We start from the raw sequence: 27,854 nt of genomic DNA on the forward strand, positions 1-27,854 counted from the left end.
GTTATTTTTCTATCATCTCTTATCTGTAGGTTTATTTCAAATGAAATTAGCAGAAAATCAAACTGAGGATAACTTGCAGAACGGACAGAAACGTTGCTTTTGTGTATTTTAGCTTGAATTAGTTTTCAATGTGAAACCATGTGGCGCAAACTTCATAGAATCTCCACCATGAAGTTAGTTTTAAAATGTAAATGATGGATTTCATAAATGAGTCGTCATCAGGATACCTTTACCTCGTTACGTTCTCTCATGGATAGGCCTTACAGGCTAAATCAATTGTATTAATATAGCCTAACCCCAAGTTATGTTTACATCAGAAATAGGCCTACTTGATTCGAACATTTCAAAGTATATTGCCTTTATTATTAAAATGTAGTAGCCTATAGTTTCCATACAGTTTCTATAAAATTATATATTTGTTGGTTCCATGGAGGCAGATCCAGCACCAGTCCAGCGTCCAGTACATGGACAGTCTTTTTTAGACTGCCACATCACTGTGAACGAAATCTCAATTTTGGATTTGGCCCATCAGGAGACATTATACAGATTTTTATTTATTTAAAACAATTGTTGAATCATGAAGGGAAAAAAAGTGAAGCAGAAATACATAATCTTATAATTCAGTGTGGGACCACTGACAGTAAACAAGATAAGTGGTTGGACCAACACATTTAGGCCATGTGTAGTACAATATTGGTGCTGTTAAACGTTAAGATGTAGGCTATACATGTAATCCTCTGCAAAAATGATCGATATTGGAGAAGAATAACATCCTCCATCACCTGTAAAATCGGATTTGACAATGTCAATCATACATGTGGTTAAAAAAAAATGCTTTTGCAAGATAGAGGAAATTAAAACATATTTTAAATAGGAGCAAAACGCCAACTTGATTAAATACCATACATTAGGCCAGGGGTTCCCAAACCTTTTCACTCGGGGTCCCCCTTCCATCACTGGGGAACATCCCATATCTATTTCTATGGGCACAAGCATTGTTCATGACACAAACTGTTCACACCCCTCTTGTTGGTGGAGAGAATGTGGCAGCTTTAAATCTTATTTCCTGCAATTCTACTCTCTAAAAATAAAAGGTTCCTGGAGTATCCTTTAGGGGTTTTCAAATTGAAACTGTGGGGGAACCCCTATAAATTCTTCAAAGAACCCCTCTTAATGGATCATCGAATAACCTTTTGAAGTAACTTTTGGGGTTAATATCTGAACTACCCCCTCCCCTATTACTAATGATAATAGGCATAACAATAACAACAATAATACAATATTTTCGATGTCAGTGTTTATTATGATTTTTAGTGGCAAAGCAGAATAAAAAAATCCAAATAATGGTAAATTCCCAGCAGAGCCCCAAGTCCAGTGGGTATATCATCTGGTGTGTTGATGTTAATGTGTTGATGTCCTCCGTATCCATAGCCAGAATTATTTTGCGGTGCCCGGTGATCAAACATGTTTCCTGTTATATTCATCAGATGTGTAGTGAGGGTGAAGTCTGTGAATCCAAACATTTTTAATTATACAGATGTTTAACAAAACATGCACATGAGAGTATTCAGACCTTGGTTTATGTGGGGGGGAAAAGATTTGGTGATGGTTTTCATACATATACCTTGTCCATAACGTAGAGGCCTATGGCATTTTCATTGAAGAGGTAATGAATGAGGGTGGTACATGTGATCTGCATAACTATTGTCACACCCTGATCTGTTTCACCCGTCTTGTCCTTGTCTCCACCCCCTCCAGGTGTCACCCATTTTACCCATCATTCCCTGTATATTTCTACCTGTGTTCCGTCTTGCCTCGTCAAGCCTACCAGCGTGGTTTTTTCACGTACTACTGCTCTCTGTAGTCCCTGTTTTCTAGTTTTTCCGGTTTTGACCATTCTGCCCTGACCCTGCCTGCCGTTCTTTATCTTTCTGACTCTGTCCTGGATTACTGACCTCTGCCTTCCCCTTGACCTGTCATCTGCCTGTCCCCTGTTTTTGTCTATAAACATCTGTGATTCGAACTGTCTGCATCTGGTTCTTGTCCTGAGTCGTGACACCAGTAGACATACCTTTGTATGCCTCCTAGTCTGTATACCTGCAGACACAGACACAAAAGGGAGCAGTTCAGTCTCTGCAGCCAATACAGCTAGCATTCAACATATTCTTATGGCATACAGTACATATTCTTATGGCATACAGTACATATTCTTATGGCATACAGTACATATTCTTACCTCTTTGTTGATTGATATCCATTGAATTGTGTCCATTTTCTGTTTTTAGAAAGATTTACACAAAACAACATCAAATTTAGATCATACAAGGGACAAACCTTACCTTAAATTGTGGAGATCTTTACATTTTTCAGTTAAGTGCCTGCACCTGCTGTCCTGGCAAATCCAAATGTTAGGTTCCTGTAAGAACCCCCACAGTTTGGGATCACTGCATTAGGCTACTCAGTCAAGAACCACTTGTGTAATCACATGGTTACACAATGCAATTCATGAGATTCATTCACCTATTGCCAAATACATTTGCAGATTGATAATGCATGTGTGCCCTTGGGCCAACCTGGGGAGTTTTGTGGAGTAATCTGTCTTGTCATGCAATCTGAGCTTACCACAGGAAGGCTGTGCTGGAGTGAGCGGGAGAGGCATGATCCACAGTTCAAATGTGAATTGAAAGGTTCCTGTAAAATTCTCTCCATGCAGGAGTCCATTTAAATCAGACAAAATATATTCAGAGATAATACAGAGATAGAGAGAAAAAAACACATTCAACTTTATTTTTCTTCGTGAAATATACCAATTTCAATATACTGGTTAGCTATACTATGTTGAAAGGGGTTACATAAACACAAGAACTATGAATATTGCTAAATGTATATACCAAAACTACTTAAGAGGCATCAGTATCAATCCATTTTCAACTTATTGCTAGAGTAAGCCAGTTACAGGTCCATGAATAGTTGTGAAATGTTTTATGTGATCGCACCTAAAAAGGTATGTTTCCTAAAGACAGAGGTGTGACAGCCAGGACTCATGCCATGACACAACTTTGACAATGGTCTTTCATGTCATCTTTATGCAAGTGAAAACGACACATGCAAAGAATACACATTTGCTGCACTCAATCGTAGTGAGTGAAGTGTAATGGTTGACATGAATAAAGGTATCCTGAAGAGGGCAGTATCACAGTGTGTTTCGTGGTGTTGCCTGCTAGTCAGCGTTCTCTCTCATTACATTATGAACATTTAAAGTGATGTTCACTTTGCAAAGGTGAAATTCGAAATGCTATATATCAAATAGATTAGGAACTATCTTGAAAAAGATTTTGACTTGAAGCAAAAATGTATATGGGTTAATGTCAACAGTGTTAGAGATACTTTATTGTATTTGTAAGTATCTGTGAGTGATATATTTAAGTATTTCTGTGCATACATAAAAGTAGAACTGTTGCCGAACCTTTACTGTGCTTCATTGTGAACTATTCCAAATGGTGGCAAGCAGAGGTACTATAACACACAGCTTTTGTTTTGTTTGGAGAACAGATAAATATCTAATTGGCAGTAAACAAACAGCAAGCCTACTTATACACAGCTTTCCGTGTGGTGTAATTAATTAAGTGATTTGATAGCTGTATAATGTTGTGTTTTTCTCTGCACAAATAGCCGGAGGATGCTATGGAATTATACGACCGGTGGGTCTAATCTTGAATGCTAATTGGTTAAAAACTCATTCTGCCGGTGTCTATTCCACAAGTCACCATCGGCTAAATCTATGACCTTAAAATGCCTATTTAATCTGTTCCATCTGACTGCACAATCCACTGTTCCATCAGCCTAGCCAGGCCCTTTATAAACTTGATCTCCACTATAAAAAGCATCTAGACATTATCTCACATTTGTTTTAGACTAACATTTAGTTTCAAAAAGCGGAGATTTGTATAAACCTTGCTGTCTGTCTCTCCCACATTTGCAACATTGTTTCAATATTCAAATTCGACCTCCAGCTGTCCTATAGTAATGAACGCGTCGAGAGTTGGGACGAAACAGACAGGCAGGCAGCATTTCTCAGCCAGTCGAAATCATGAATCAGCTGGTATAATTTTTATGGATACAGTTGAAGTAGGAAGTTTACATACACTTCGGTTGGAGTCATTAAAACTAGTTTTTCAACCACTCCACAATGTTTTTGTTAACAAACAATAGTTTTGTTAACTCGGTTAGGACATCTACTTTGAGTATGACACAAATCATTTTCCAATTGTTCATTTTCCAAGATTATTTCACAATTCCAGTGGGTCAGAAGTTTACATACACTAAATTGACTGTGCCTTTAAACAGCTTGGAAAATTCCAGAAAATGATGCCATGGTTTAGAAGCTTCTGATTGGTCAATTGACATAATTTGAGTCAATTGAAGGTGTACCTGTGGATGTATTTCAAGGCCTAACTTCAAACTCAGTGCCCCTTTGCTTGACATCATGGGAAAATCAAAAGAAATCAACCAAGACCTCAGAAAACATTTTGTAGATCTCCACAAGTCTGGTTCCTCCTTGGGTGCAATTTCCAAATGCCTGAAGGTACCACTTTCATCTGTACAAACAATAGTACGCAAGTATAAACACCATGGGACCGCGCAGCCATCATACCGCTCAGGAAGGAGATGCGTTCTGTCTCCTAGAGATGAACATATTTTGGTGCGAAAAGTGCAAATCAATCCCAGAATAACAGCAAAGGACCTTGTGAAGATGCTGGAGGAAACAGGTACAAAAGTATATATATCCACTGTAAAACAAGTCCCATATCGACATAACCTGAAAGGCCGCTCAGCAAGGAAGAAGCCACTGCTCCAAAACCGCCATAAAAAAGCTAGACTACGGTTTGCAACTGCACATGGGGACAAAGATCGTAATTTTTAAAGAAAATGTCCTCTGGTCTGATGAATCAAAAATAAACTGTTTGGCCATAATGACCACCGTTATGTTTGGAGGAAAAAGTGGGAGGCTTGCAAGCTGAAGAACACCATCCCAACCGTGAAGCATGGGGGTGGCAGCATCATGTTGTGGGGGTGCTTGCTGCAGGAGGGACTGGTGCACTTCACAAAATAGATGGCATCATGAGGTAGGAAAATTATGTGGATAAGCATCTCAAGACATCAGTAAGGAAGTTAAAGCTTGGTCGCAAATGGGTCTTCCAAATTGACAATGACCCCAAGCATACTTCCAAAGTTGTGGCAAAATGGCTTAAGGACAACAAAGTCAAAGTATCGGAGTGGCCATCACTTTGCCCTGACCTCAATCCCATAGAAAATGTGTGGGCAGAATTGAAAAGGCGTGGGCCTACAAACCTGACTCTGTTACACCAGCTCTGTCAGGAGGAATGGGCCAAAATCCACCCAACTAATTGTGGGAAGCTTGTGGAAGGATACCCGAAACGTTTGACCCAAGTTAAACAATTTACTGGCAATGCTACCAAATACTAATTGAGTGTATGCAAACTTCTGACCCACTGGGAATGTGATGAAAGAAAGAAATGCTGAAAGAAATCATTCTTTACAATTATTCTGACATTTCACATTCTTAAAATAAAGTGGTGATCCTAGCTGACCTAAAACAGGGAATTTTTACTAGGATTAAATGTCAGATATTATGAAAAACTGAGATTAAATGTATTTGGCTAAGGTGTGTGTAAACTTCCGACTTCAACTGTATATACAAAGAAATGTAAATAAAAAAAAAAGGTAAAACAAAACGAAGTGCAGCTAGTTTGCAGTCTTTCCAGCCTCAGTTTGAAGTGATGTGTTAGCTGTGTTGTTGGCTAGCTCCTCTGAACAGTGTCCTGACGAAAGAGCACATTTTCTTTGCCAGCTGAAATCGCGCCTCGTTAGCTCATTGTTATGAATGTATCCAAATAAATGCCACTAGAAAACAGCTTAAACAAATGAAAATGCTGCTACTTTGCTGTTATTCTAGCTGCACTTTTTGACGTGACTGTAAGTTATCCATAGTTAGCTAGCTAGCAAGCAAGGAAGGGATAATGAAAATATGTCAATCATTATTTGAATATGTTGGTAACACGCTGTATAAAAAGGCTAATGCCCTCGAAGCCATATTGGCACCCTTGCCAATATATCCTCCGACCTACAATTACATCTACAACCTTTAAAAGAAATGACATTGCATGTTTTCCCAGAGATAGATGGAAAAAAGCATCAATAGACCTGTTATTAATTCAGGGAGTCAATCTGCAGTTCACGGTATGCAGCTTGACATGTGGTTTACTGTAGGGCACTCAGGTGGCTCATGAGTGACAACACATGTCAGTGTCTCTAAGTGTTATGCATCTATTAAAAGCAATACACACGCAGTAGAAGTATTGCTGTTTCTGTCCTGTTGCTGTATCCAATGAGATTTGCCTCACTTTCCAAAACATAAGCAAGATGAGAGTGGAAAGAGGGAAACTCTCTCCAAATTGGACCGAATCATGCCAAGATGCATTGTGCCAAGACCTCTCTCCATATTTTCAGTGAAAGCAACCTATTTACTACATTTGGCCTCTGAATGCTTACTAAGAGTAAATTGAGCGTAATTTTCCCATTTTGGACCATTTGTGGCACATTGCAATCGTTTTCAGAGTGAGCCAAACCATTCCATTAAAAACAAATGGTTCAAGTTAAGCAGCTTTTCTTTTATTCAGTTTCATTTATGTATGAATTTATCTGATTCCGCAACCCCACAGTAACTTTTTTAAAGACAATGTGTGTGCCGAGGGACAGTCAGGGTCGCACGTAGTCTCGTTGCACTAAAAACAGTATTCCTTCATGTTTGGGATATGAACACACATTAGACATGACAAAATATGTCGAAATGCAGGAAATTAGCTTTAAAACTGCAACATTTTCTCTCCGCCCCATGGCAAAATGTGTAGAATTGCAGGAAATTAGTTTTAAAACTGCAGAAAGTTCTCTCTGCCAACAAGAGGGGTGTGAACAGTTTGGGGTCGCATGGGTTGCAAGGTGGGGGGTTGTTACTATGCTGATAAATTACAATATCCATCCGGACCTTTCACACCTAGGAGATTTGTGTGACCGGACCTTCTCAAAAAAGAATGTTATTTTCTTATAGTAGTAGCAGTATTTGAATCAAGTTATGTCTGACTGAATTGCAATGTTATTCTAAATTGACATTAAGACTATACACAATAAGAATATATATACCTGCAGTTCACTCACAAGTATTCACCAAAACATTTCAGTATGAAGAGTTGGAACTTACACATGCAAATTGTGGAAGATGGGAGAAGATTTAGTCCGATTTAGACTGAAGGACTAAAGCGTCTGACATGGTATTGAAAGTTCCTGGATATACAGTGATTCCAGTAGGAAATATAGTGGACAAGTCTGACCAGACAGATGTGGATGGGAGGCCATCAATGGAGGGGAACTTCAGACCTGCTGCCGGCAGGGAGACACGCGTTACATCATCCACTGGCGAGGTCCCGGTAATGACAGAAACCAACGTAGACAAACAAACCTTCAGAGAAATATGAGCTTGTTCAACTAGGAAAATGTGATGAAAAACATAATCATTGTCAGTAGAGTGAAAGTGTTCAGGATTAGACTGATAGACTGGGATAGCTCTAGAGAGGGAGGGAGCTATCTAGTGGTTAGAGTGTTGGACTAGTAACCGAAAGGTTGCAAGTTCGAATCCCCGAGCTGACAAGGTACAAATCTGTCGTTCTGCCCCTGAACAGGCAGTTAACCCACTGTTCCTAGGCCGTCATTGAAAATAAGAATTTGTTCTTAACTGACTTGCCTAGTAAAATAAAGGTCAAATTTAAAATAAAATAAATATATATATATAAACGCAACATGTAAAGTGTTACAATGTTTCCATACGCACAAAAAGCTTATTTCTCTCAAATTTTGTACACAAATTTGTTTACATCCTTGTTAGTGAGCATTTCTCCTTTGCCAAGTTAATCCATCCACCTGGCAGGTGTGACATATCCAGAAGCTGAATTAAACAGCATGATGATTACACGGGTGTACCTTGTGCTCGGGACAATAAAAGGCCACTCTGAAATGTGCAGTTTTGTCATACAACACCACAGATGTTCAAGTTTTGAGGGAGTGTGCTTTTGGCATACTGACTGCAGGAATGTTCACCAGAGCGGTTGCCAGAAAATTGAATGTTAATTTCTCTACCATAAGCCGCCCCCATTTTAGAGCATTTGTCTATACGTCCAATAGGCCTCACAACCGCAGGCCATGTCTATGGTGTCGTATGTGCGAGTGGTTTGCAACTTTGTGAATAGAGTGCCCCATGGTGGTGATGGGGTTATGGTATGGGCAGGCATAAGCTACTGACAATGAACACAATTGTATTTTATAGTTGGCAATTTGAATGCACAAAAATACCATGAGTTCCTGACGTCCATTGTGAGGTATCTGTGACCAACAGTTGCATATCTATATTCCCAGTCAAGTGAAATCCACAGATTAGGACCTATTGCAATTATTTCAATTGACTGAAAGAATAAAAGCTTGACAATGTGCAATAATATTGAATTGTCCCATGAGGTCCTGTAACCCTGACCAAGGAAACTACTGTGCCAGATAAAACTCTCTATCCTGCAAGAGATTTGGAAGCAGCTGCAACTGACCTGATAAGGTACAGTTTCTACAGTACAAGGTTACGATGAGCGTGGATCATAAGCCTGAATCACGTTAAAATACCTTGAGTATAAACCCAGTGTTCAAAACTACCCTCTTTAGAGGCTAAATTAATCTTTCAAACGGTATCAGCAAAAGTGCAAATGACAATGAAAAGAGCAAAGTCAACCTTCCCTCTGATAACAATAGAGAGGACTTGTTGCAAAATGAAAATATGAATGCTTTTACAAAGTAGGCTTAGTCAGCTTCCTTTCCCAGAATCACACCAAGTCAATTTGCATAATGTAGAGGTTGAATTTATCATGATCCAAATCCCCTTGGAGACAAAAACTAATTGCTCTTAGAAAATGATTGCTTTGCCATAATTTGGCAAGATTATGCTGTAATAAGGGAATGTACGTATTAGATAGCAGTAGAACCCTCCGATTGGTTCTGAGTATATCCGGAAGACTTGGAAAAAGTTAGTTTCTAGAATTCTATTTTTTCGATAGAACAATGATAAAGGTATCTGTGTCAAGTAGGCTGTGAGTGATTTCACGAGGCAGTTTCTGAAGCATCCTGTCATCATTCTCCTGCCAAGGACATGTATGGTTATGTAGAGCCAAACCATACAGTACACATGTCTGGCTCTATGTGTGGGAGCAAGTGCTGACTAGCCTGGAAGACTCACACAGCAGCATCACAACACACAAGGCTGGTCTTGTTTCAGTACTTATGTTGTCATTCTTCTTCCAAATTTCACCTGAACTGGGCAAAAAAAAAACATTCTATATAAACTCATTTCATTATTGTCTCCATGCCAACAAACTAAATGCAATAAATCCGACCAATGTGCATTTGACGTAATGGGTGAATGTTTTTTCTGTAATTGTCTTTTATCAAACTAAAACGTATTGTCGAGATGGCTACATTTCCAACTATCTGCTGTCCTCTTCTCTGATCTCTGTGCTCTGTTCAAACGTCAAAGTGTGAAAGTTCAAGTGCAGGACGTCCTTATGTAAAATCGGCAATGGGACCAACCAGTTACTGCCTAAAAACCATCTGTGACTGAGCAGAACTGAAAAGGTCATACTACTCTATCAGTAGATAATTTAAAAGTGCACAATAATAAACCAAAAGACAATTCAGTATGTTGGAAGCCCGCAGTCATGAAACTAGTCTACCAAGAAGTCAAAATAAACTGTCATTCAAAAATATGTGCATTTTGTCTTTAAGGAGATTCAGTGACTATTGAGTGATACCTGCCTAATGTTGTCTCTCAACTCGAGACTCAGAGATATCAGAAACCAAGAAGAGGTTCATTACCACCCTCTACTGGTGATGAAAATATCATTATCTAATTGCAATGTCCTTGTCCACACATTATTGCAATTAGTGGGATTAAACAGGTTAGTTTCCCTTTCCTCAGTTGTCAACAAATGCAGTGACCTTTCAAAAAAGACTGAAGGTATCCTCTCTCTACACACATTATATAAACTCAAGCCCTGTCAATGCTCAGTTTAATGGTGATGTTTGTAATTCAATGTTTAAACCCTATGGCCAGGTAATATGTAAGCCTCTTCTGATAGGTGAACTATATCTGGAACCAATATACCCAGGCTCTGACTCTTACTCATCAAGGATAACCTGCACTGAACCCTTGGACTCCCTGACTACATGTTCACATTCTTCTCAAGTGCAAAGAAAGTTCCACACAAATCCTGCAAGTAATCCAAAAACGTAATCAAGCTTAATGCACAATTTCCAAAAAGGAGAATTACACTAACACCCAATTCAATCTAATGAAAGCTGGGATGGAATAGAAAACTGCCGAGGAAGGCCAAATTTGAACAGGCAAGTGTCCTAAAACTTTAAACCTTTCTTATTCAATCTGCTATGGGATAATCTCAATGTAAAGCAGCAAAATACTTATTTATTTAAGAAATCACTCAGTTCTGAATTGTAACCCTACCGTTGCTCACTTCAACACAACTTGTTTAACAGTACAAAGATCAGCCGTGAGTACTAAGGAGACCTATTCTACCCAGAAGGACTGGTTAGCTCTGTATGACAAAAATCACTTATGTATTATGTCATAAACATCCTTGTAGTCATGGACTCTACAAAGGTGTCAAAAGCGTTCCACATGGATGCTGGCCCATGTTGACTCCAATGCTTCCCACAATTGTGTCAAGTTGGCTGGATGTCCTTTGGGGGGGTGGACCATTCTTGATACATATGGGAAACTGTTGAGCGTGAAAATCCCAGCAGCATTGCAGTTCTTGACACCTACTATACCTTGTTCAAAGGCACTTAAACATTTTGTCTTGCCCATTCAGCCTCTGAATGGCACACATGCACAATTCATGTCTCGATTGTCTAAAGGCTTAAAACCCCTTCTTTAACCTGTCTCCTCCCCTTCATCTACACTGTTTGAAGTGGATTTGACAAGTGACATCAATAAGAGCGCATAGATTTCAGCTGGTCAGTCTAGGTCACAGCAGGGTTTCTTCATGTTTTGTACACTCAGTGCAAATGATCAAAAGCAACTGACTGATCATCTGGGCGAACCAGCTGAATAGAACACCCTTTTTCATTATTTTCATAACAATACTACTGATAAGCAAATAACCAGTAACGTCTTACAGAACAAAGATGCCAATGTACTTTCATCATGTCACTTTTAATTAATACAGTAGATGTAGATCATATAGAATGTTAGATATTGTGCCTGTGTCATGATCAAAAGCATTTGAATACAACATTGTATTTTTTCCCCCAGTATGTCCTGAAAGTATGTACTTCTGTCTTACATACACCATGTTACTTAGCACAGAGTGCTGTACTTAATGAATCATGTCCTGGGCCTGAGTGAAGCCAAGACAGACCAGAGAAAGAAGGATAACGTGGGATATAGTGTACAGTAACTAGGAAGGATTGCCACAACATTGCGTGCATCCTTAAGATCTGATAGCACAGATGGTGTGAGGATTATACTGGCCGATTTGCAGAGAAACTGAAATACAGGGATAATTTGTAGTTTAAAGATGTCCCTTTCTGTGCTGGGGCTGTTAATGATGAGTAAATCAAGAAAACAGTACATCCTCGTCCAGCATCTTCTAGTCCTTCGAAGGCAATGTCAGGAAGGTTTTGTTTTTTTGGAAGTGTCCGAAGTGTTTGGTTTAAAGTTATACATTTTTTTTAATCAATAAAGAGAAGCTAGTAACAATATTGTATTGTGTCATGCCAGCTCCCCCTATCAGTCGGAATAGCATGTCAAGGCAGAAAAATGACCTTTACCATTTAGCCGAATGACCATTCTTTTCCCCTAATTTTAGCCTTGTTGCAGAAGCCTCTGGTTCTCAGAATAATTCATGTTAGTTTCCAGGCGTCGGAAGTCATGGCTAGGAACCACAATCCCAGGGCTGACTCTCTGCTTCCCCAGAGGATAAAGTGCTGAGGAAGACATTCACCAGCGTAGGGATATTTGACTGTCCTCTGTGGTGAACGGCAGCACCCAGAGGAATCTTTAATGAGGTCGGGATGTAAAAAGACAGACACGTACAGTGTGCTAGCATAACGCACATTGTTCTAAATTCACACTGCACCGCTGGACAATGATGCAAGCAAAACAATTGGTGAGCTGTGTCATGCTGGTTGCAGAGCAACACAGTGTACAGACACTTGTCTGCGAAGGCAGTCAACAGTGAAAGTCTCTCTCTAGCGCTCTCTCTCTCAACATTCTGATAATAGCCAGTGAAGACAATGTTAGACAATGTTAGATCCTAAGACCTCTTGGGATCTCCTTCATGAGAAATGTCACCCAGCCAGCTGCACTTTACATTATTGGGTACATTTTTAAAAAATTGTCTCATACTAACATCCGGCATTTGAAAGCACTGACTGGACAATATACACAAAGACTTCAGGAGTACGATCAAAGGCCTCTCACGCACTGTTCAAAATATTATTTAACCAAATTACACTTACAGCTGAGTTACAGTACAAGACCTCTTTCATGTTGCCATTCATTATTCAATCATCACCGAGTAATTCTTCAACACAAACCCTTGTACTAAACGACATACAGTACAGGCCCTGAGAATAAACTGTCGTTAACACGTCTTTAAGTTAGATGCGAAGGCCTTAAAGAGGTCTGTCATTAATAATGTTTCTAAGTTGACTGCCAGAGTGATAAGGAACTTGGAGGGATTCCTCCAGAGTGCCACAGTAGGGGTCTTAAATCCCAGCCCAAATGTGGATTTTCACTGAGCTGCAACTATAGCGTAATGCTGTGTGAGCCTGAAGTCCACCAAACTTTTGGTCATGTGAATGTTGGTATTTCATTTCCCAAACCCATTAGACATTGCAGCCAAGACTAATCCCCTCCCACCATTTGGCCCCTACTTTTGGAAATCCTACATTCTGAAGAGATGTTTCTTTGATTAAAGATTTTTATTTGGTTTCCCTTAAGCTTGGTGTAGATCAGATTTGACTGAATCAAAAATGTAAACATTGGTAGTTGGGACATGTTTACATAACAGAGGCAGAGACTTTGGCAATAGGACTATCAAGTATCTGTCAACTGAAAGACGTTATTCAAACTTTCATTTCAAAGTAAATCAAGGCCAATTTGGAATATCACAGTAGTCCTCCCACTTCATTTTCCATGACAAGCTTTGCACTCAGTGGTAAACTTCTATGTAAAAATGCATGTGCAGTAAACAGTGACATAAGGTTTGTGCTGAATGAAAACATGAAGGATGGAACATCCTTACATCCCTAATTTAGAAATGGATCCAAATGACTTTTTGTTGTGTCTCTCATTTTGGAAGCGGAACTCTTCGTTTCCGGCTTTACTGCCTTTTACAAAACCACAAGCCAGTCCAACATATGTCGCCCACTCTCCTCCACTCCTAATGATCCTGGCCAGAGGTTTGCATGGGGGAACAGGAAGCTCCAGTAGTGCACAGACATGCATACAACTGGGCATAATGGCTGTTTGGGCATGAGTTTGTTATTCAAAAGGTATAGACACAGGCCATTAGGGCAGGCCAGTGGTTTGTGCTCAGCCTCAGTTAGAGATGGCTGTGGACTGAGACCATTCAACAAACCTAAACCCCTTGTCATTCTTCAGCAATAACAATGCCGGTTAATTGTACTGTCACATAGACATATGCTGGGTACCTCAGGAGCCTTTATTATTGAGTGAAGAGAATGAATCATATAGGCCAGATTCACATTAAGAGAGGAGGACTAAACTACTCAGAAGCTCTAAAGGCTTTTCATATGTGCAGTTGGAAAAAAAAAAACATTGATGAAACAAGGCGGTGTGCACGCAATTTAGATGTTATGTTTTCGAAAAGGGTACTTCCAGGATGATGGAAACAAAACTGCTCTGCACACCAACAGGCAGGATCAAAAAGGTAACTCAAGGAGCTATTGTTGGTTAAGAAAAAGAACGTGTGAAACACCAGTTAGTGAGACAGCTACTTTCTCATAGTGAACAGCATTTTGATGAGTTATTAGTTAGGTCTCGTAGCAAGTCTTAATTGCCAAGCTAATTTAAACAAAAGTGCGGGTGGCTAATGAGGAAAGCGAGAGCGAGCGGGAGAATAGCAATCACCTTTGTTACATGGGAGAAAAAGGAGAAACAAACTCAATTCATTATAGATGAATAAATAAGCAAAAGTGGGAACTTGGACATTAAGAAACGACAGACCATTCTGGAGGAAAGGAGTGGGACAGATATTACTATACAGTAAATTAAGTGATATACTGTAGAATGTATGCATGTTGTGAAGTGGATTCGCATAGCACAGTAAGAATGATATGGTAGAGACTCAGCATAATGATAACAACTTAACACAAACTAGAAAACTTGAGAACTAGATTATTTACATAACTATTTGATATTGTATATCATTACCAAATTGTGACAAGATTCACATCGCTACAGTGAGGATGTAGTCCGCTCTTACTGAAACTGAACACGAGACGTGAGTTTTTGTGTATAGATTTACAGTATATTTCTCTTCTTCTCCTTTCTCCAAAATGTTGGGTTAGAAAAGAAAGTGTCTGTGGCCGACTGCATTTGACAGTGTATGTAATACAATATAGACAGACGCTCAACACAGATTGGTCACAATTGAGCTAACACAACAACATAACATGAGGAAATGTGTGAATGTGTATATCAGGGTGGTTTTGGGAATCAGCTTGCTAGTACTTATGATCTACATGATAATGTAAGCAAACAGATCTTTTTCAGCTGATCAGTTGCAAGAGCGTTTCTCACGAAGAGAGATGTCATGCATTTATGTCAATAGAAAAACATTGGCCTAGTATATTCTGCATCTGTACATGAAAGTGATGAAACAAGCAATGTTTGTGAAGATTCATCAACACACTGACTTTCATAATATACAATATAAACTATTATGACATTTACTCAGCACGAGCTGTGAACTAAGGTGATTGGTGGCCCCAGAAACTTAGATAAAAACTCAATTTTTGCAAAGCACAAAGTTCTGTATGTTTGCACAGGACAGCACAGTGAAGTTCATGATGTTAGTAAAGACATTCTCACTCACTGTTGCTTTGTCCACTTGTATGACATTAGCATCCCAAAATTAAGTTGACATATAAAACAATTAGTGTAGGCCTAACAATTTGTTAATCCAGTTCCAACAGTTTTTGGGAATACGATACACACCAAACAAGGATATTACGAATAATGGAGATGTGTAATGCCATTGTTGCTTAAATGTTAATACATGTGTAACCTACAGAACTGAAACCCATCTGGACGCACCAAAACATTCAATGAGCTATCAGATATAACACCCAACTTTTTATTTTCAATTTTAACCGTAGTTTTAACAAAAGCGGCAGACCATGGCAAACACATTATGATTTCAGGAATAGTTCAAACGAGTACCATAAAAGAAAAATCGAAAATCATTTCCATTTGTACTCACCATCCACCAGGTCTTGGCCGTCATGTCATAGCACAGCTGCCATTTGACAGAGTTGTCTGCTGCCTTGCCACCCATATGTGTGATGCTGGGGAGCTCCATGGAGAGAGCCAGATGTAACGATACAGTGAAGCACGGACGCTCAGCACAACTCCACAGTCTCACAGTCAGGCAGGAGTCACTGACACACAACTTCCAACCCTCCCCGGCATCTCCCTGTCTCTCATCCTGCCTTTACTCCCTGTGAGGCTCTCAGAGAGATTGGGTAGCCTGAAGAGAGTGGGTAAGACCAGGAGGATTAGGATACCAGCAGCTACACACACACACACAAGACCATACAGACACCACCCCCACCACAGGCTGCTAGACTGCCTCCCCAATGCCAGCTGTAAGAACCCAGACACACACATTCAAATGCTTGAATAGTATATCAAGTACACGTTTGGGAAAATCATCCTAAAGAGACATGTAGGCTGACCTTTGAGCAATTCCACTTTTAACGGACTCAGATGTCACTTAAAATGTATGCAAAACAAAAACATTGATTTCAAATTTAACAAACTATACAACTCTATGCACAAGGACTACTTTTAAGAATTTACACTGACCATTCTACAAAAACATATTTACCGGAAGAACTGTGTGGAGATTTAAAGTTTCAGTAAAATCTCCCTCAGTTTACAGTATGTGACCAAGTTTTTCAAAAACCCTGTCAAATATTTGCTCTGAAATAAGATTCAAAGATGCCTGCAGAACGGGGATCAGCTATGACATGACAACTTGAGTTTGAAAACATTTCTTGGTTATTGAACTACAGTAAGTGAAGTGGATTTACACCCGGTAACTGAGTTGCGGTAACAGAATTTCATCATAGGTCCATTATCTGTACTACACAGAAATGCATAATTATGGATATGAATGTCATTCTATTCATGGTGATGTATCCTAAACAGGTACATAAAGGTAGAAATATACCCTTCTCTGCGTATGTGGGTAATCTACACGCTGGCTATTAGTTTAATGAGCTCCACCACCAAATGTGGTTGTTCTGGACTGGATTAAATCTGAACCATAGACATCTACAGTATGTTTCACACGTTTGGACATCAAAGTACAGCACAGTAGAGTTCATTAGAGTACACTAAAGCACAGCACAAAACAGTAGAGTATAGTTCAGTACAGTACAAAGTTCAGTACAGTAGAGTTCATTAGAGTACAGTAAAGCACAAAACAGTAGAGTATAGTTCAGTACAGTACAGAGTTCAGTACAGCACAGTATAGTCAAGTAAAGTATAGTTCAGTACAGTAGAGTTCAGTACAGTAGAGTTCAGTACAGTAGAGTTCAGTCCAGTATAGACAAGTATAGTTCCTCCACTCTACTGTACTGTGCTGTCCAGACTTATGAAACATACTCTACCGTTCACAAGTTTGGGGTCACTTAGAAATGTCCTTGTTTTTTAAAGGAAAGCACATTTTGTTTTCCATTAAAATAACATAAAATTGATCAGAAATACAGTGTAGACATTGTTAATGTTGTAAATGACAATTATAGCTGGAAACGGCAGATTTTTTTATGGAATATCTACATAGGTGTACAGAGGCCCATTATCAGCAACCATCACTTCTGTGTTCCAATGGCACGTTGTGTTAGCTAAATCAAGTTTATCATTTTAAAAGGCTAATTGATCATTAGAAAACCCTTTTGTAATTATGTTAGCACAGCTGAAAACTGTTGTTCTGATTAAATAAGCAATAAACTGACTAGTTGAGTATCTGGAGCATCAGCATTTGTGGGTTCGATTACAGGCTCAAAATGGCCAGAAACAAAGAACTTTCTTCTGAAACTCGTCAGTCTATTCTTGTTTTGAGAAATTAAGGCTATTCCATGTGAGAAATTGTCAAGAAACTTAAGATCTGAAAACCTGGTAAGCATTGGTGTCAACATGGGCCAGCATCCCTGTGGAATACTTTCGATACCTTGTAGAGTCCATGACCCAACGAATTGAGGCTGTTCTGATGGCAAAATTGACACCCAAAATGTTGGCACTCATGGGTCCATTTACATGGAAATGACCCTTTATTGAACAGAAACACCAAACGACCTGTGTTCAAACGACCCATCCCAAAAAACAATTATGTCAAAGTTATAAGCAAGAGTCTGTGCTTTAAATTGGGGCGGCAGGGTAGCATAGTGGTTAGAGCGTTGGACTAGTAACCGAAAAGTTTCAAGTTCATATCCCGGAGCTGACAAGGTACAAATCTGTCGTTCTGCCCCTGAACAGGCAGTTAACCCACTGTTCCTAGGCCGTCATTGAAAATAAGGATTTGTTCTCAACTGACTTGACTAGTTAAATAAAGGTAAAATTAAAAATTAAAACATTTAAATGTTGCAAGCCCCTTGCTCTATGGCTTTGAGGGGCATCTGTTCTGAGTGGTTTTTCTCCTAAGACACACCTCCCTGCCCTGACCAGGTAACACACACCTCCCTGCCCTGACCAGGTAACACACACCTCCCTGCCCTGACCAGGTAACACACACCTCCCTGCCCTGACCAGGTAACACACACCTCCCTGCCCTGACCAGGTAACACACACCTCCCTGCCCTGACCAGGTAACACACACCTCCCTGCCCTGACCAGGTAACACACGTAGACCTGACTGCCAAGGGAAGCAATCAGGGAGACCAACATCTCACCAATAATAACCACACAGCTGGAGTTAGATAAGAAAGCTGTTTTCCAATACTTATTTTCTTATTGGACTTTAAAAATGGAGGAGAGAGACTCGTTACATGCTTTCATCAGAGTGTAGTCAGCAGGCGTTCTGCAATGGCTTTGTATTGTTCTTTCAAAGAGTGTGGTAATTCAAATGTCTGTTGCACAAATCCTCCACATCCCCCGGTCTTGGGGTAACCAGCCGTTGACCCAATGACATATGGTTTGACCACATAAATGCTGAATGTGCATAGAACAGATGTAGAATACTCTTTTTGTCTTGTTATTGTTTCTCTCCCAACTGTTTCTGTGGTCAAATATATCAAAGGCCAAAGAATATGTTGTTGTATGTTTTTAAAATTGTGGTAAAAAAAAATATGTTTTTTTTATCAAGAACACATAGGCCTAACATATCCATTATGAAATATATACCGTGCATTCTGAAAGCATTTAGACCCCTTACCTTTTTCCACATTTTATTACATTACAGCCTTATTCTTAAATGGATTAAATAACCCCCCCCCCCTCATCAATCTATACACAATACCCCCATAATGACAAACAAAGAAAAATGTTTTTGCACATTTATTAGAAGAGAAAACAGAATTACCTTATTTTCATAAGTATTCAGACCCTTTCCTATGAGACTCAAAATTGAGCTCAGGTGCATCCTGTCTCCATTGATCATCCTTGAGATGTTTCTACAATTTTATTGGAGTCCACCTGTGGTAAATTCAATTGATTGGACATGATTTGGAAAGGCACACACCTGTCCCACAGTTGACAATGCATGTCAGAGCAAAAACCAAGCCATGAGGTTGAAGAAATTGTCCGTAGAACTGAGACAGGATTGTGTCAAGGCACAGATCTGGGGAAGGGTACAAAAACATTTTGTGCAGCATTGAAAGTTCCCAAAAACACAGTGACCTCCATCATTCTAAATGGGAGAAGTTTGGAACAGCCAAGACTTCCTAGAGCTGGCCGCAGGGCCAAACTGAGCAATCGGGGGAGGAAGGCCTTGGTCATAAGGTGACCAAGAACCCGATAGTCACTCTGACAGAGCTCCAGAGTTCTTCTGTGGAGATGGAAGAACCTTCCAGAAGGACAACCATCTCTGCAGCATTCCACCAATCAGGCCTTTTTGGTAGAGTGGCCAGAAGGAAGCCACTCCTCAGTAAAAGGCACATGACAGCCCACTTGGAGTTTGCCAAAGGGCACCTAAAGGACTCTCAGACCATGAGAAACAAGATTCTCTGGTCTGATGAAACCAAGATTGAACTCTTTGGCCTGAATGCCAAGTGTCACGTCTGGAGGAAACCTGGCATTGAAGCATGGCAGCATCATGGCAGCGTCATGCTGTGGGGATGCTTTCAGCTGCAGGGAGACTAGTCAGGATCAAGGGAAAGATGAATGTAGCAAAGTACAGAGAGATCCTTGATGAAAACCTGCTCCACAGAGCTCAGGACCTCAGACTGGGGCGAAGGTTCACCTTCTAACAGGACAATGACCCTAAGCACACAGCCAAGACAATGCAGGAGGGGCTTTGGGACAAGTCTGTGAATGTCCTTGAGTGGCTCAGCCAGAGCACGGACTTGAATCCAATCAAACATCTCTGGAGAGACCTGAAAATCGCTGTGCAGCAACTCTCCCCATCCAACCTGACAGAGCTTGAGATGATCTGCTGAGAAGAATGGTAGACACTCCCCAAATACAGGTGTGCGTGTCAAGCTTGTAGCATTATACCCAAGAAGACTCAAGGCTGTAATCGCAGCCAAAGGTGCTTTAACAAAGTACAAAGTAAAGGCTGAATACTAATGTGATTTTTACATTTATTTTTTATACATTTGCAAAAATGTCTAAAAACTGTTTTTGCTTTGTCATTATGGGGTATTTGTGTGTAGATTGATGAGGGGGAAAAAACGTTCAACCCATTTTAGAATAAGGCTGTACTGTAAGAAAATGTGGTCTTAATACAGTGAATGCACTGTAGATCTAAAAGATCATTGGAATGTAGACAGAAGACTGTAACGACTACTTTCACAGTGCTGGAAAATGTAGACTTCCTTCTCATAATCTAAAACTGAAATTCTTCAACTATCACTGTGTTTTTGACAACCCTAATTGTTGTGATGAAAAATACAAGTGATCATAAACGAGGCAATGGCATCAGTCCAACCACAGTGGCTCAGAGCATGACATTGGGTCCGACACTTCAGTTAGCATCTACCCAGTAGAAAACAGAAGGTCTCCATAAACCACTGTCTAAACTAACCACATGCTTACTCTCCGACTTTAGGAGCAAGGATGACCATAGAAAAAGCGCAAACCTCAGACGAGGATGACATTTCACCAACCTTCTTGGGGACAATTGGCTGAAACAGACTTATATTGTTTTCAAATTATATTTCAGGCTTGAAAAGTAGCAAAAGCTGTAATTATTCAAACCTATTCAAAACCACAACAACTAAACCATAGTGGTACTCTGCTATTAAACCAGTCATTCGGAATATTGTCATAATGTAATATCTAACTTCTAATGGGGAAAGGCTGGTGAAAGCTCTTTCAGGGTAAAACAAAAATGAAAACAACTCATGTACATGATGTTTTTAGTGTCTATCCTGGAGTAATAATACTGTAGTAAATGTTCCATGACTTTTTGAAGTCTAGCTTCAGCAGGTCTGATCTGGACTTCTGCTGGCTGAGTTGGCATCAGAACTCGTGCACATTCTTTGGCCATCCACAATGAATCATGACCTATCCTTACTCTGACAATAATGACATGCTCTGCAACAGTAACCTTTTCCCTCCTCTAATTCTCTATTTTCTCCCAACTTCTCCCAAGTTTCATCAGGACAGTGTGGTGATATTGTGGCAATCCTCTCCCCATACCATGAAGAGATTTTTCCCCAACCAGAAAAACATTAATAGTTTTAAAGGGGAGGATACAAATTGAGAAATTGTTGTGCCCACAAAAAAAGGCATGAGGTCATTCCCAAGACACACAATTGTAACCCCACTCAACCAGGCACTCAACAAACAACATCCATAACTCACTAGAAAAGAAGACACCTCCCACAGTGCTTAGACATCAATATACCCCTCAGTAGTCGTCAACTGTAAATAAAAGACAAAACAAGTATCTAAACATAGGCCTACTGTATGCTTAGTAGTAGGCTAGCCCATTACTAGTGCTAACTACCTTTAGCTCCTATTGGTGAAGGTACACTACATGGCCGAAAGTATGTGGACACCCGCTCATCAAACATCTCAATGCAAAATCCAGGGCATTAATATGGAGTTGGTCCCTCCTTTGCTTCCATAACAGCCTCCACTCTTCTGGGAAGGCTTTCCACTAGATGTTGCAACATTGCTGTGGGGACTTGCTTCCATTCAGCCACAGGAGCATTAGTGAGGTAGGGCACTGATGTTGGCGATTAGGCCTGGCTCGCAGTCGGCGTTCCAATTCATCCCAAAGGTGTTCGATGGCGTTGCGGTCAGGGCTCTGTGTAGACCAGTCAAGTTCTTCCCACCGATCTTGACAAATTATTTCTGTATGGAACTTGCTTTGTGCACGGGGGCAATGTAATGCTGAAACAGGAAAGGTACTTCCTCAAACTGTTGCAAGCACAGAATTGAATGTATTTGTATGCTGTAGTGTTAAGATTTCCCCCTTCACTGGAACTAAGGGGCCTAGGCAGCACCATGAAAAACAGCCCCATACCATTATTCCTCCTCCACCAAACTTTACCGTTGGCACTATGCATTGGGGCAGGTAGCATTCTCCTGGCATGTCCGTTGGACTGCCAGATGGTGAGGTGTGATTCATCATTCCAGAAAACGCGTTTCTACTGCTCCAGAGTCCAATGGCAGCGAGCTTTACACCACTCCAGCCGACGCTTAGACATTGTGCATGGTGATCTTAGGATTGTATGCGGCTGCTCTGCCATGGAAACCCATTTCATGAAGCTCTCGACTACAGTTATTGTGCTGACGTTGCTTCCAGAGGCAGATTGGAACTCGGTAGTAAGTGTTGCAACCGAGGACAGATGAGTTTTACACACTACATGCTTCAGCACTCGGAGGTCCAGTTCTGTGAGCTTGTGTGGCCTTCCACTTTGCAGCTGAGACTGCCAATGTTTGTCTATTGAGATTGCATGGCTGTGTGCGTGATTTTATACACCTGTCAGCAACGGGTGTGGCTGCCAAATCCACTAATTTGAAGGGTTGTCCACATACTTTTGTATATACAGTGATGTAGGGAAGTATTCAGATGCTTTAACTTTTTTCACATTTTGTTAGATTAAAGCCTTATTCTAAAATGTATTAAATCGTTTTTTTCCTTCAGTCTACACACATAATGACAAAGCAGAAACTGTTTTTTAGAACTGTTGGCAAATGTATATATATTTAAAAAAACACTAACTAGCTGTAGCGCAATGACTTGAAGCATTGGCTTGAGAAACTACCCCTAACTTCCTTCATATGGACACAGAGACATTTTGCAGCATTAATTTATATTCAAAATGTTAGCCATGTTCTAGTGGAAGGCTGCCAAATAGCCTACTAACTCACCTGTGTTTGCCTACCATCAACTTTCAAGTTGGAGAGAATTTTACGATGCTAGGGATTCCATTGAATGAGCATGTGCGAGCGCTCAGTCTGCCCGTTTGGGCCATGCAATTCATTTGAGCTTACAATCACCCACATTTTTACTGCAGCACCTGACCCGAGCGCCTTTTTGCACTCACCACTAATGAGTTATCACCTAAAAATCGAACCAACTTCCCCAACGTCTTCCTGTTTCCATGTGCAATATAAAAAATATATTATCTAAAAATAAATATCTGCTACATCCACAGTAGTCTGTGGTTTAACTTTAAGCTGTATGTCCATTGTCCAATGCTTTGTTTTTCATTGGAAAACAAATGAGTCTCAAAGTTAGTCAACTCAACGCAGCAGGGGAACCACACAGGTCAGTATGTCACAGATCCAAGAGCAGAAGCATCTGTCATGACTTGCCACAGTTATGTTGGGACACAAGAAATTATGTAAATGTCAAGTTACTGTTTTTAAATCATGAAATATCTTCAGGCACAGAGATGTTGGCTATAATTACATATGTTTGAGAGAATTTGATAGCCACAAGGAGCCACAGAGCACAAAAGGGACATAGTATTGACATTGGAACACTGAACACCAGTAGTTCTTATGATCAAGAATAGATAGGTCGGCCTAATTCATTTTCAAACGTGCAACTATGCTAAAATCAAGCCTCCTTACATAGCTGGCCGAGCACTTAGTAACAGTGTGACACATTGGGGGAATGTATGCTTTTTGCATACATCAGTTAACACTGAACAAAATCCCCCCCAAAATGATGGACTCCCTCTAACTCCATTGGAGGTATGCATCTGTGTGTTTGGCTAATTAGATGGTTTGTAGGAGTTGGTTTATGGTCCACCTGACACATTAATGAGAAAGAGCTCATATTTAATGGGATTTATCCACTGATTAAATATTCATCCCGAAGGAAGCATGATAGCTGTAGTTGACAAGTAGGCCTACAGTTGACAAGTAAATGACTGTGTGATATGTGTCTTCTTGGTAGGAGGTGGTTTATTTTCCAAGAAACAACTGAAAAAAAACACTAACTGAGGAAGCAACTGGTGGTGTAGAATGGTGAGTAGATTATCATAATACACAGCGATAACATTGAAATGAGACAATGAAAACGTTACCTAAAAAATTATTTTGTCGTATGGACTGATGACAAAAGAAAAGGAAGGGTGTCAGTCCTGGACAAGCATTATGATAATGGTATGCTTTCTGTACAACACTGTTCCAAATCTATAGCCCCTTAGAGGACCACAGCGTACCACTGCTCCCGCCCCCCACCTCCCACCAATTGCCAGCACAGACTCCAATTACTTGTTCAACTAACAAGCAGTGATGACGCCCACTCTCCAAATTACCAAGACCGCATTTCTAAACAGTGCTTTGGGGAATCAGTTAGACGGCTGTAGGCTGAGCAACAAGCCCATCTCACAGAGAATAATGAAAGGACCTTTTCTCTATTTGTTTCTCTTGATTATATTTCATAACAACCTTTCATATTGGACTGAACTGACTGTACTCCCCAAATGGTTACAATGTGCGACTCACAACATTGAATTCAACTTTACAACAACATAAATCCAACTTGCAATGTGGTTCATTGCGATTTCTACCCAGGGAACCCACCTGTGGAAAATCGTATGTACAGTTGAAGTCAGAAGTTTACATACACCTTAGCCAAATACATTTAAACTCCGTTTTCACAATTCCTGACATTTAATCCAAGTAAAAATTCCCTGTCTTGGGTCAGTTAGGATCACCACTTTATTTTAAGAATGTGAAATGTCAGAATAATTATTTCAGCTTTTTATCTTTCATCACATTCCAAGCGGGTCGGAAGTTTACATACGCTAAGTTGACTGTGCCTTTAAACAGCTGTGAAATAATCTGTCTGTAAACAATTGTTTGAAAAATGATTTGTGTCATGCACAAAGTAGATGTCCTAACCGACTTGCCAAAACTAGTTTTCAAGAAATTTGTGGAGTGTTTGAAAAACGAGTTTTAATGACAACAACCTAAGTTTCTGTAAACTTCCGACTTCAACTCTAACTGTACTGACGATGAATTGTCTCATGTCCCTCAGTGAAGATGTGAGTGAGATGTAAATGTTGACTCCTCTGAGGTAATTAAAGATTTAGATACAGTGCATTGGGAAAGTATTTAAACCCCTTGACTTTTCCACATTTTCTTACATTACAGCCTTATATAAAGCTGAAATATCTTATTTACAGAAGTATTCAGGCCCTTTGCTATGAGACTTGAAATTGAGCTCAGGTACATCCCGTTTCCATTGATCATCCTTGAGATGTTTCTACAACTTGACTGGAGTCCACCTGTGGTAAATTCAATTGATTGGACATGATTTGGAAAGGCACACAGCAGTCTATAGAAGGTCCCACAGTTGACAGTGCATGTCAGAGAAAAACACCAAGCCATGAGGTCGAAGGAATTGTCTGTAGAGATCCGAGACAGGATTGTGTCGAGGCACAGATCTGGAGAAGGGTACAAAAACATTTTGGCAGCATTGAAGATCCCCAAGAACACAGTGGCCTCCATCATTCTTACATGGAAGAAGTTTGGAACCACCAAGACTCTTCCTAGAGCTGGCCACCCAGCCAAATGAGCAATCGGGGGATTTATTTTTAATTTTTAAATGATTTAACCTTTATTTAACTAGGCAAGTCAGTAAAGAACAAATTCTTCAGAAATCTTCATCTGAAGGCCTGGTACAAGCAAAACATCTCTCCAACTACAGACACCAGTGTCTCTGGTCAGGCAGTTTCTGTGCCCTCAAAAACACATTTTATGCCCAAGTTCACCTTTTGTCCCATTGTCCAGAATGCCACACTAAATACATTTGTCAAGCAAGGTAAATGTTGATGTGGAGAATCTGTTTAAGGGTAAAATTGACTCTAACCAAACACAACGTAGTCTTTCTAAGATTGCGAGGGATGTAATTCAATCATTGTCCAAAAATGGACAATTGTGGTTAAAAAAAAATCAGACAAAGGTGGTGCTACAGTAGTGTGGAGTAAAGACAAATATGTGACAGAAGCCTACCGTCAATTAGACAATGATGAATTCCACCAATCTCTTACCTTCAACCCAAAAGAGGACCTAAAAACTGAATTGAAAGAGATCCTCACAGAAGCTCAGGAGAATGGCTACATTTCAGACATTGAGTTCAAATGTCTTTTCAATGGCAGTCTGAGTATGGTTTCTTTTTATCTTCTTCCAAAAGTCCACAAGAATGTTGAAAACCCCCAGGCAGACCAGTCTTAATGAAAGTCTGACAGAACCCATCTCTAAGTACATTGATTACTTTATTAAGCCTTTTCTGCCGTCACTTCCAGCTCATCTTCAAGATACTACAGATGTGTTGAACAAAATTAAGGGATTTAACAATATAGGTACAGCTTCCTTTTTAGTCACCATGGATGTGGAGAGTCTCTATACACCACCATTGAACATGAACAAGGTTTGGCAGCTATGGACCATTTCTTGAGTAACCGGCCTGAGACTGAGATGCCTCCTACAGAATTCATCGTCTCACTGACTGAATGGATTCTTCATCATAACATCTTTAAACAGGTCAAAGGATGTGCCATGGGAGCTACAGCCCTTCCTACCCTGGTTTGTACTTGGGTAAATGGGAAAATGACTTCATTTTGGATCCTTCTAATTCAGTGTCAAATCTGCTGAATTGCAGAATCGCTTCTTGAAATCGGGGCTACAGCGTTCAGGTCCTGAAAGATGCAGGTAAAAGGGCCAGACAACATGACGGAGATAACTTGTAGCGAAGAGGAGTGCCTCGTGATACATCAGAGAAAGTGTATTTTGTTACAAAAAACAGTACTGAAGCAGAGAACATTAAAATAATCTTTAAAAATAATTGGGGAATCATCCAAAGTGATACGCTGCTACGCCAAGTCTTTCCTGAGCCACCAGTCATAAGCTTTAAGAGATGTCCTACCCTAAATGACAAGTTAGTCCTCGGTTATCTTCCTGGTGACTCAAAAAACGTGGCAAGATGACAAACCCAGGGGTTCTTCTAAATGCAACCATTGCAACCATTGCAGAAATATTTCACAGAAGAAGTATTTTGTTGACACAGCTTCTAAAATGGAGTATCACGTCAAGCATTTCATTAACTGTAAAACCACTCATGTCATCTACAGAATCTACATTGGACAGACAAAGAGACGCCTACAAGACCACTTAGCGGAACACAAGTACGCCGAACAGGTAGGCAATGAAGACTACCCCATGGCAAGGCATTACAAGTCCTTACACCATGGCAACCCTGCCTCCCTACAAGCTATGGGTATTGATCATATTCCGGCCTCTATTAGAAAAGGGGACCGTCTTAAACAGTTAAACCAAAGGGAACGTTTTTGGATTTACAAACTTCAGGCCACTAAGTACCCTGGTTTAAATGAAGATATGGATTTACAAACTGCAGGCCACTAAATACCCTGGTTTAAATGAAGATATGGATTTACAAACTTCAGGCCACTAAGTACCCTGGTTTAAATGAAGATATGGATTTACAAACTACAGGCCACTAAATACCCTGGTTTAAATGAAGATATGGATTTACAAACTACAGGCCACTAAATACCCTGGTTTAAATGAAGATATGGATTTACAAACTTCAGGCCACTAAGTACCCTGGTTTAAATGATGATATGGATTTACAAACTGCAGGCCACTAAATACCCTGGTTTAAATGAAGATATGGATTTACAAACTTCAGGCCACTAAATACCCTGGTTTAAATGATGATATGGATTTACAAACTTCAGGCCACTAAATACCCTGGTTTAAATGATGATATGGATTTACAAACTACAGGCCACTAAATACCCTGGATTAAATGAAGATATGGATT

The sequence above is a fragment of the Oncorhynchus keta genome, chromosome 26, assembly GCF_023373465.1.
Source record: "Oncorhynchus keta strain PuntledgeMale-10-30-2019 chromosome 26, Oket_V2, whole genome shotgun sequence".
NCBI lineage: Eukaryota > Metazoa > Chordata > Actinopteri > Salmoniformes > Salmonidae > Oncorhynchus > Oncorhynchus keta.